We start from the raw sequence: 8520 nt of genomic DNA on the forward strand, positions 1-8520 counted from the left end.
CAGCTGGGGAAAGGTTTTAACAATCATGTGAAAAAACGAGCTAGTTTCCCAAATACGTAAAGAGCGCCTGCAAAACCGCGAGACAGAGGCCAGCAGTCCGACTGAAACCTGGGAATAGAACACAGATAAGCAAGTGGCTTTTTCACACATAGAAATATGCTCGACACGCTCGTGACAAGAGAAATGCAAATTAGAATGAAACGGAGATTCCATCGTGTTAGCAGATTGGCACAGAGAGAAATGTTGGGCCACGCTGGGTCTCGGCAAACCTGTGGCAACGCAGGGACCCTCCCACTGGCAGAGGGGCACGGGGCACAGCCAGGGTCAGAGGTCGACAGAAGCAACCAGAGACGGGAGTGCCCGGTGGCTCTGCTTCTGTGCACGGGCGAGGTGTTTCCTGCACAGGAATTCGGTGCATCCTTACTTATGATGACCTAAGAGCCCAGCAAGAGAGAACTGTGGCATAAGTCCATGTGAATAGGCCCGTGAGATGAGATACAAGCTGTAAAGAGACAGGGAGCCTGGTTTTGCTTTGATGAACAAGGCGGCAGGGAGCCTCTGCCAGGGGCCTCAGAGCTGCCGTGGCGGCCAGGACAAGGAGGGGCATGGAGTCCCACCTCTACAGGCCTCTCCTCAGGCAGCTGTAGCTTCACACCATCCCACGCAGCCAGGCCCTCGTGGCTGGACCCCCGGGAGACTTGCTCCATGGTCGGGGCGGGCGGTGCTGGGGTACAGACTGGAGCAGGGCCCCCTGGGTGCACCCACGGCTCCCACTTGGACCCCAAGCCCTCTCTCTCAACCTGGAATCGCTGGTCCGGGAGAAAACACGGTGGTCGGGAGTCAGGACACACCTGGACGGAACCCCATCCAGCTCACACCCGCTCCCGCCTCCCGCGCACTGGCCAGTGCAGCCCTGGCCTCTTCCTCGGGCAAGACCGGGCCTCAAGCTTCACTCTTCAGCTTCAGAAAACGCCCAGACTCTGACCACTGCTCCCCTCGGCTACTGGGCCCGCCCCCATCCGCCCTCTGGGTTCAGACCATGCCTGCTGATGCCCTGGGCCTCTGCCTCCCCAGAGAGCCAGCACCTGCCACAGCGGGGGTCCCAGCCCGGGCCCCCAGCATGTGGCCAGCCCCCACCCAACTTTTCTTTAAATAAAACTTTCATTTTAGAACATGTTTAGATGTACAGAAAAAATGTGAGGACTGCACAGGGAGCCCCGTCCGCCCGGCCTGCTGTCTCCCTGTCAGTAATGTCGTGGGAGCGCGGTTCCCCGACCAACGCAGGACAGACGCCCTGTCCTTGATGCGTCCACCTCGTTCCACCTCATTCGTTCTCCCGCTGGGCTCCTTGCTGCTTACAGACCTGCCTGGGGTTTGGAACCATGTCACTGTATTTCCTGTTAATTCAATTATTGAATTTCTTTTTTAAGCATGTCCAAATCCTACTCTGGCCCACGAGTGGACCGGGGCCTGTGACTATTAGGTCCAGGCCAGGTCGGGCTGCCCTAGGTGTGAATCCGGGCGGGGGGCTGCGTCTGGAACAGGGGAAGGCGGTGGGGACCCTGTGCCCCAGCGCCTGTTGGAGCCCCGGCTCCGCAGAACCTCAGCTGGCTGGCCTCCGGCTGCCAGCAGACGCGGTGGGGACAAGGTTCAGGGTGGAAGCTTCAAGAACAGCCGGGTAGTTCCTTCCAGGTTGCACGAGAGCTCATCATCGGGGTGGATGAGGGCCCATGTTTGCCTCTTGACCTCTGGGGACAGGCCTGCTGCCGCTCTAGGCTGCTCTCCGGAGAAACGCCATCTGAAGGGTGAAATCAGCCGTCCCGGGGCGTGCAGTTGCCTGTGCTTGGGGGGTGGGTCAGGCTCACTCCAGCCCAGACCTGGAACGGTCATTTTCCAGGGAGAGCATGGCCGTCCTGTAGAAGCCAATGGCCCCGGGGCAGAAGGAAGCAGCTGGAGCTCTGAGAAAGACCCCAGGAGCTGCCTGGCCCCCGTGACCCCAAGCCTGGCCCACCACGGCCAAGGTGCACCCGAGGACAGTGCCCAGCTGAGGGGCTCAGGGAGAGGGCTCTGGGTGCTGTGGCCCAGCCAGTGCCTGCTTCCCCAGCCCTGCGCCCGCCAAGGGGGCTCTGCCTTGGCTTATGCACCGGCTCACAAGCTGGCCATGCACCTGCAGGTCTGACTCTCCCGAGGTGCCTTTGCAGCAACAGCCCTCGGCTGCCTGCCCGGCCTCCAGCCCCCTCCTCTAGAGCAGGGGTCTGGCCCCCAAACTTGGTTTGAGGCACTAACCTGGTGGCAGGGTTTCCTCCAAAGGAGCCCCCAGGGAGGCGGCGCGGGAGCCTTTCAGCACGACAGAGTGGGCTCCGAGGTTCTTCCAGGATACCTTGTCCTTCCTTGCCTGGGGGCTGTTCTCTGACCCCCACAAGTCCCTGACATCTTGCAGATGGAGCACAGACAGTGCAAGGCCCCTGGGGAGGGGAACAGAGGGTCCCAGTGACCCCTCTTGCTGCCCACACTGCCCACAAGGCCGGTGAGGCCATTGTCCTGAGGGCCGGCACCGCGGCCTCCACCCTGGCTGCCCCCCACCCCACCGCCGGCCTCTGAAAGGCCTTTTCATTCCTGTGTGGACAGCGCCACTGGCCGCATCAAAGAACTTCTATGAAAAGTCATATTTTTCCCCAAACCAGAAAAGTTCAGGCTCCGAGCACAAACATTCAGCTCATTATTTAGAAATAACAAGTCCTCTGGGTCCTGGTATCAGATCAAAGCTCAGAAATTAAATTCCCCAGAAGAGGAGGCAGGCTGGGATCAGCAGATTTGTGTTTGCTTATTTTGTTTCACTCTACGGCTAAAAAAAGGGATTCAAAATCTGCTTAGCGGTTTGGAAGTCTGTCCGGGTTTTGCAAGCAGTGAGGAGACAGGGCACTCTAGAGGCCCTGGGCATGGAGCTGGAAATACCTGGTTGACATGACAATGGAGACAGCCCGGAGCGCAGCAAGTGAGGGTTTCCAGGGGACCTGGTCCCACTCTGTCTCCCTGTTCACACATGTGCAGACGTGTGTGTAGACGGGGCCCCCACCCACAGGCACTCATGTGCACAAGGGCGTCTGCACCCAGGGATGCACACGGACCATCTGCAGACACGTGTGCACACAGGGACTCTTAGACAAGATGCGTGCGTGCGCACACACACACACACACACACACACAGACACACACACGAGCTCGGAGCAGCCAACAGGAGGAGTCAGGGAGCTCAAGGTTGCTCCCATCAGGGAGCCAGGTCTGGACTGGTCTGAAACTTGTCCCTCAACCCGGGGAAATTAGCCCCTGGTGACCCCCTCTGCACACCCAGGTCACTGGCCTCAGACAAGACACATCGCTCTGGGGGCCCCCAGAGGCCCCTCACTGCCACCCTGCAGGGACAGAGAATGGTCATCCCTGCTACTTGTCACCTCACTGTGACCATGGCATCCTCGCTTTCCACATTTCTCTAGGGGTCTGTCCGGCATGGGCCAGGCTGGGGCAGGGGTGGGGGTTTTCACCACGTCCCTCTACAGTGACCCCTGCGGTGGCCCAGGTGGACAGCCCTCCACCTTGGCCTGTGGATGGGGCACCTGGTCCCAGCCAACAAGATGGCAGGAACTTCAGACCTTGTCCTGGGGAGCCCAGCATGGAGTGGACACTGGGGCCGAGGCAGCCTTTCCATCATGATGGGGAAAGCTGCCTGGGGCAGTGCCAGCCCCACAGAGGGCCTGAGAAGACAGGTGCTTGATGACTTCACTGAGGGCTGGATCAAACCAGTCCTGAAGCCCGCACCTACTCCCACCCTCCAGGCTCGGAGCCCGTAGCCCTGTTATTACTTCGGGCCATTTGCGTTGGGTTTTCTCTCAAATGTTAGCCAATGGTTCCTTCATCTTTCATGAGACGGGAATGAAAGTGGTGCCCAGCAGAGGGTTGCCCCCGCTGGCTCTGCACAGCCTGGCCCACTGACCCTCAGCCTGGCACCCCCACTGAGGGTGTCCTTCAGGTGCCCACCCCACCTTCCTTCCTGCCACCTGCCTTTGCCTAGAGAGCCCCTCTGCCTGAGACCCCCAGTCCCACCCCTCTTCTCCTCCCACCTCCCTCGTACGAAACACATGTGCAGCATGTAGGCCCCCAAGACAATCCAGGACCGTCCACTTCAGAACCTCACTGCACCACACCTGAGAAGGCCCTCTTGTCGTGCCAGGTGACGCTTCCAGTTTCCAGGGATTAGAAAGCAGAGGTCTTCTTTTGGGGGAGGGGGCTTTACCCAGCCTACCGCCTGCACTGTGCTAACCTGCGTAGGTGCGCGCACACACACGTGTTCACAAGCGTGCCCTCCTTGTCTGGGTTCCTACAAGCAGGGTCTAAGACTAGAATTGAGTACTGGTGGCTCATCTGGGGGGTCTCAGGAAGCAGGGTCGGGGGAATGAGAGCAGGAGTGTTCAAAGCAGACCACGGCTCTGGCCTCTGGATCCACTAGGGGCAGCGGGGCTGGAATGCTGATTTCCTGGTCGACGGAGGGTCACTCCTGATTCATTGAGGCCCTGGCACTTCTGGGGCCCCTGCCTCGCCGCCCGGCAGCCCCCAGGGACAGAGCCTCAAGACACCTACACTGACGCAGGGCCCAGGGGCTGGAGGCCCACCACTCACGTGTGGACACTGTGCACGGCCAGGGTGCCCTTGGGCCCTGGATGCAGTCTGTGTCAGGAGCGGGGCAGGTGCACGGCAGCGGGGGTGCCAGCACACCCGGGGCGGACACATCCACAGGAGGGCCGGAGGAGCATGGTGTCCAGTCTGACTTGTGAACAGAAGCTGCTGTCCCTTTGGCAGTCTCCCAGAATTCCCGTCTCCAAGTTTAGCACCAAACAGCAAACAAAGGGAAAGAAACGGGAAACAGCTGGAAACACTGACAACGTGACTAATTTTTTTCCCTCAAAAAATGATAAAAATAGTGTCATAGACAAGTTCGTTTTCTAGGCAATGTTATTTTAGGCAGCCTTTATTAATAGCATGAGAATTAGTGCAAATTAAGTAATTAGGCTCCGGCAAGCAGCTGGAGCTCACAGGCACCGACAGACGTGTGATTCAGCGCTCCTGGCCTCCTGATGCTGGTGCCGGGGAGCCTGGGCTCTGCGCAGTGTCTGAGGGACATGGAAGCTACGAGCCTGGCCAGACTCTGGGCAGGTCTGCAGGGTCGGGAGACACCTGGGACCCAGGCCCGCAGCAGCCCACTGTCCCCTGGGGCTGCCCAGGGGGCCCACCCATGTGGCAGGACATGGGCTCCACACCCTCCAGAGGTGGCTGGCTGGACAGCCCGGCTCCGAGTGAACTGCGAGCCCCTTCCACAGATGAGGAAACCGAGGCCCAGAAAGGGCAATTGACCCCCCGAGTCCCAGAGCCTGGGCCTGTCACTCACCTGCATGCCTCTCAGGGCTCAGGAAGGTGGCCTCCGGGGACCCACCATTCAGGCAGCGAGGGTGGCCGCGTCCAGAGTGCTTGTGGGCTGTGTGGAGTCCCCTGGGTGCTCCCGGCTGCGCTTCGGGAGCTCCTGGCTTTACATGCGCTGGGTGAGCCCCTCCTAGGCCCGTTTTCCCAACTGCAGAAGAGGGCTGTGGGGTGGGGGGGGGGTCTAAAGGAGGGGCAGGCTCTAAGGCACCCAGCAGAGCAGCAGGCATGGACGGGGTGCCCAGAATTGCCTGCTACCGCGGGCCGCAGTCCTGAGTCCTGAGCCTCTGAGTGCCCTGAGCCCCTCCTCGGCCATCTCTGACCTCCCACAGCCCAGGGTCCGCCCCTCTCATTCAGTGCATTTGTAAGAGAGCTTGGCTTCCAGCAGAACACATTCTCGCAATGAGCCCTCTGACCACTAGCCCCTGACCCCCGAAGCCCCTCGACTGTGAAGGTCCCACCTGGCTCACTGCTACGCCCCAGCACAAAGCTGAGCAAACAGTAGGCGCTCAAAGCCTGAGGCCGCTTGGTGACCAAAGGATGCCTCTTCCTCCCAGCTCCCTCCCCCTGGGCCCCATCCTCCCTGGAGCCCTGAGGAGGCCCTGACCCCATCCTATCCTGGTGGTGACACGGGAATCCTCTCAGAAAGCAGAGATTTGGGACGGGACAGCCATGCTTGTCCCGCTCCAGGTTTTCCCACGGGGGCTTTGGGAGGAGTCTCGGAAAGCACGGCAGGGTGGGTGGGGTCTTTGGGGTCAGACAGGAAGACTGGGAATGGCGCCCCACCTTCCCGGCCCCGCCCAGCTCAGGGTGAGGGTCACTGTGAGGAGCTGGTGGAACGGCCCTTAGCACCGTCCACGGGGAAGAATCCGCGGAGGCTCACCCTGGGCACCGTCTGCGCTGGCCCCAGGCTGCCCTGCGGGGCCCAGGCCCTGGCAGCTTCAGGCTGCTCCAAGGGACAGACACATCTCCCTGACACAGAGAGCCCTCAGGGGCACTAGTGCCTGGTTGGGGGCCGTGGACCAGGCTGCAGGTGACCTCAGAGGTGGGCCAAGGGGCTGCAGGTGGGACCCCAGCTGTGTCTGCTGAAGCAGCAAGTCTCCCCAAGGAAAAAACTGCACCTTCTGCTCTGCTTCCTATGCCTGTCTGCTCCCTGCACCTGTCTGCTCCCTGTACCTGTCTGCACCCCGTACCTGTCTGCTCCCTGTACCTGTCTGCTCCCCGTCCTGTCTGCACCTCATACCTGTCTGCTCCCCGTACCTGTCTGCTCCCCGTACCTGTCTGCTCCCTGTGTCTGTCTGCTCCCTGTGTCTGTCTGCACCCTGTACCTGTCTGCACCCTGTACCTGTCTGCACCCTGTACCTGTCTGCTCCCTGTACCTGTCTGCTCCCCGTACCTGTCTGCTCCCCGTACCTGTCTGCTCCCTGTGTCTGTCTGCTCCCTGTGTCTGTCTGCTCCCTGTACCTGTCTGCACCCTGTACCTGTCTGCACCCTGTACCTGTCTGCACCTGTACCTGTCTGCTCCCCGTACCTGTCTGCTCCCCGTACCTGTCTGCTCCCGTACCTGTCTGCTCCCTGTGTCTGTCTGCTCCCTGTGTCTGTCTGCTCCCTGTGTCTGTCTGCTCCCTGTACCTGTCTGCACCCTGTACCTGTCTGCACCCTGTACCTGTCTGCTCCCCGTACCTGTCTGCTCCCCGTACCTGTCTGCTCCCCGTACCTGTCTGCTCCCTGTGTCTGTCTGCTCCCTGTGTCTGTCTGCTCCCTGTGTCTGTCTGCACCCTGTACCTGTCTGCACCCTGTACCTGTCTGCACCCTGTACCTGTCTGCTCCCTGTACCTGTCTGCTCCCCGTACCTGTCTGCTCCCCGTACCTGTCTGCTCCCCGTACCTGTCTGCTCCCTGTGTCTGTCTGCTCCCTGTGTCTGTCTGCTCCCTGTACCTGTCTGCTCCCCGTACCTGTCTGCTCCCTGTGTCTGTCTGCTCCCTGTACCTTTCTGCTCCCTGTACCTATCTGCTCCCTGTACGTGTCTGCACCCCGTACCTGTCTGCTCCCTGTGTCTGTCTGCACCCTGTACCTGTCTGCACCCTGTACCTATCTGCTCCCTGTACGTGTCTGCTCCCCGTACCTGTCTGCTCCCTGTGTCTGTCTGCTCCCTGTGTCTGTCTGCTCCCTGTGTCTGTCTGCTCCCTGTGTCTGTCTGCACCCTGTACCTGTCTGCACCCTGTACCTGTCTGCACCCTGTACCTGTCTGCTCCGTGTACGTGTCTGCTCCCCGTACCTGTCTGCTCCCCGTACCTGTCTGCTTCCCGTACCTGTCTGCTTCCTGTACCTGTCTGCTTCCTGTACCTGTCTGCTCCCTGTACCTGTCTGCACCCTGTACCTGTCTGCTCCCTGTACGTGTCTGCACCCCGTACCTGTCTGCAGCCTGTACCTGTCTGCAGCCTGTACCTGTCTGCTCCCTGTACGTGTCTGCACCCCGTACCTGTCTGCTCCCTGTACCTGTCTGCTCCCTGCACCTGTCTGCTCCCTGCACCTGTCTGCTCCCTGTGTCTGTCTGCTCCCTGTGTCTGTCTGCTCCCTGTGTCTGTCTGTTCCCTGTACCTGTCTGCAGCCTGTACCTGTCTGCTCCCTGTACGTGTCTGCACCCCATACCTGTCTGCTCCCTGTACCTGTCTGCTCCCTGTACGTGTCTGCACCCCGTACCTGTCTGCTCCCTGTGTCTGTCTGCTCCCTGTACCTGGCACACAGGAGAACAAGCATGTGTTAAATGAAGGCATTACAGCAACATGCTGGATATTTGAAAACAGGAGGTGACAGGCTGCAGGTTAGGGATTTGAGAAAGTCCCAGGGCTGTGGGAGTGACCACACGCTGGGTGGCTTAAATGAGGGAAATTGATTCTGAAGTTGAAAGTCAAGGTGTTGGCATGGTGGCTCCTCTGAGGCTGTGAGGCAGCCTCTTTTCCAGGCTCTCCTGGCTTCTGGTGCTGCCAGCATTCTCAGGGCTCCTGGTGCATGTGCCTCACTCCAATCTCTGCCTCCTTCTGACATATC

At 60.1% G+C, this 8520-nt stretch overlaps 1 protein-coding gene across 5 annotated transcripts in view; it reads right to left on the reverse strand.

Annotated features, from left to right (window-relative positions):
* LOC116657485 overlaps positions 1 to 5623 on the reverse strand; it is a 32618-nt gene extending 26995 nt beyond the window's left edge. For 3 of the 5 annotated variants that reach the window (XR_004312595.1, XR_004312594.1, XR_004312593.1), the window contains exons 1-2: positions 4675 to 5619; positions 2287 to 2465 (exon numbers count right to left, since the gene is read on the reverse strand). The gene's annotated coding sequence lies outside the window, so the exon portion shown is untranslated. Of the gene's footprint in view, positions 1 to 2286; positions 2466 to 4674 lie in introns of all 5 variants that reach the window. The other 2 variants (XR_004312596.1, XR_004312592.1) reach the window with 2 other exon arrangements.
* Positions 5624 to 8520: the final 2897 nt, after the last annotated feature.

The sequence above is a fragment of the Camelus ferus genome, chromosome 18 (genome assembly GCF_009834535.1).
Source record: "Camelus ferus isolate YT-003-E chromosome 18, BCGSAC_Cfer_1.0, whole genome shotgun sequence".
Classification (NCBI taxonomy): Eukaryota; Metazoa; Chordata; class Mammalia; order Artiodactyla; family Camelidae; genus Camelus; species Camelus ferus.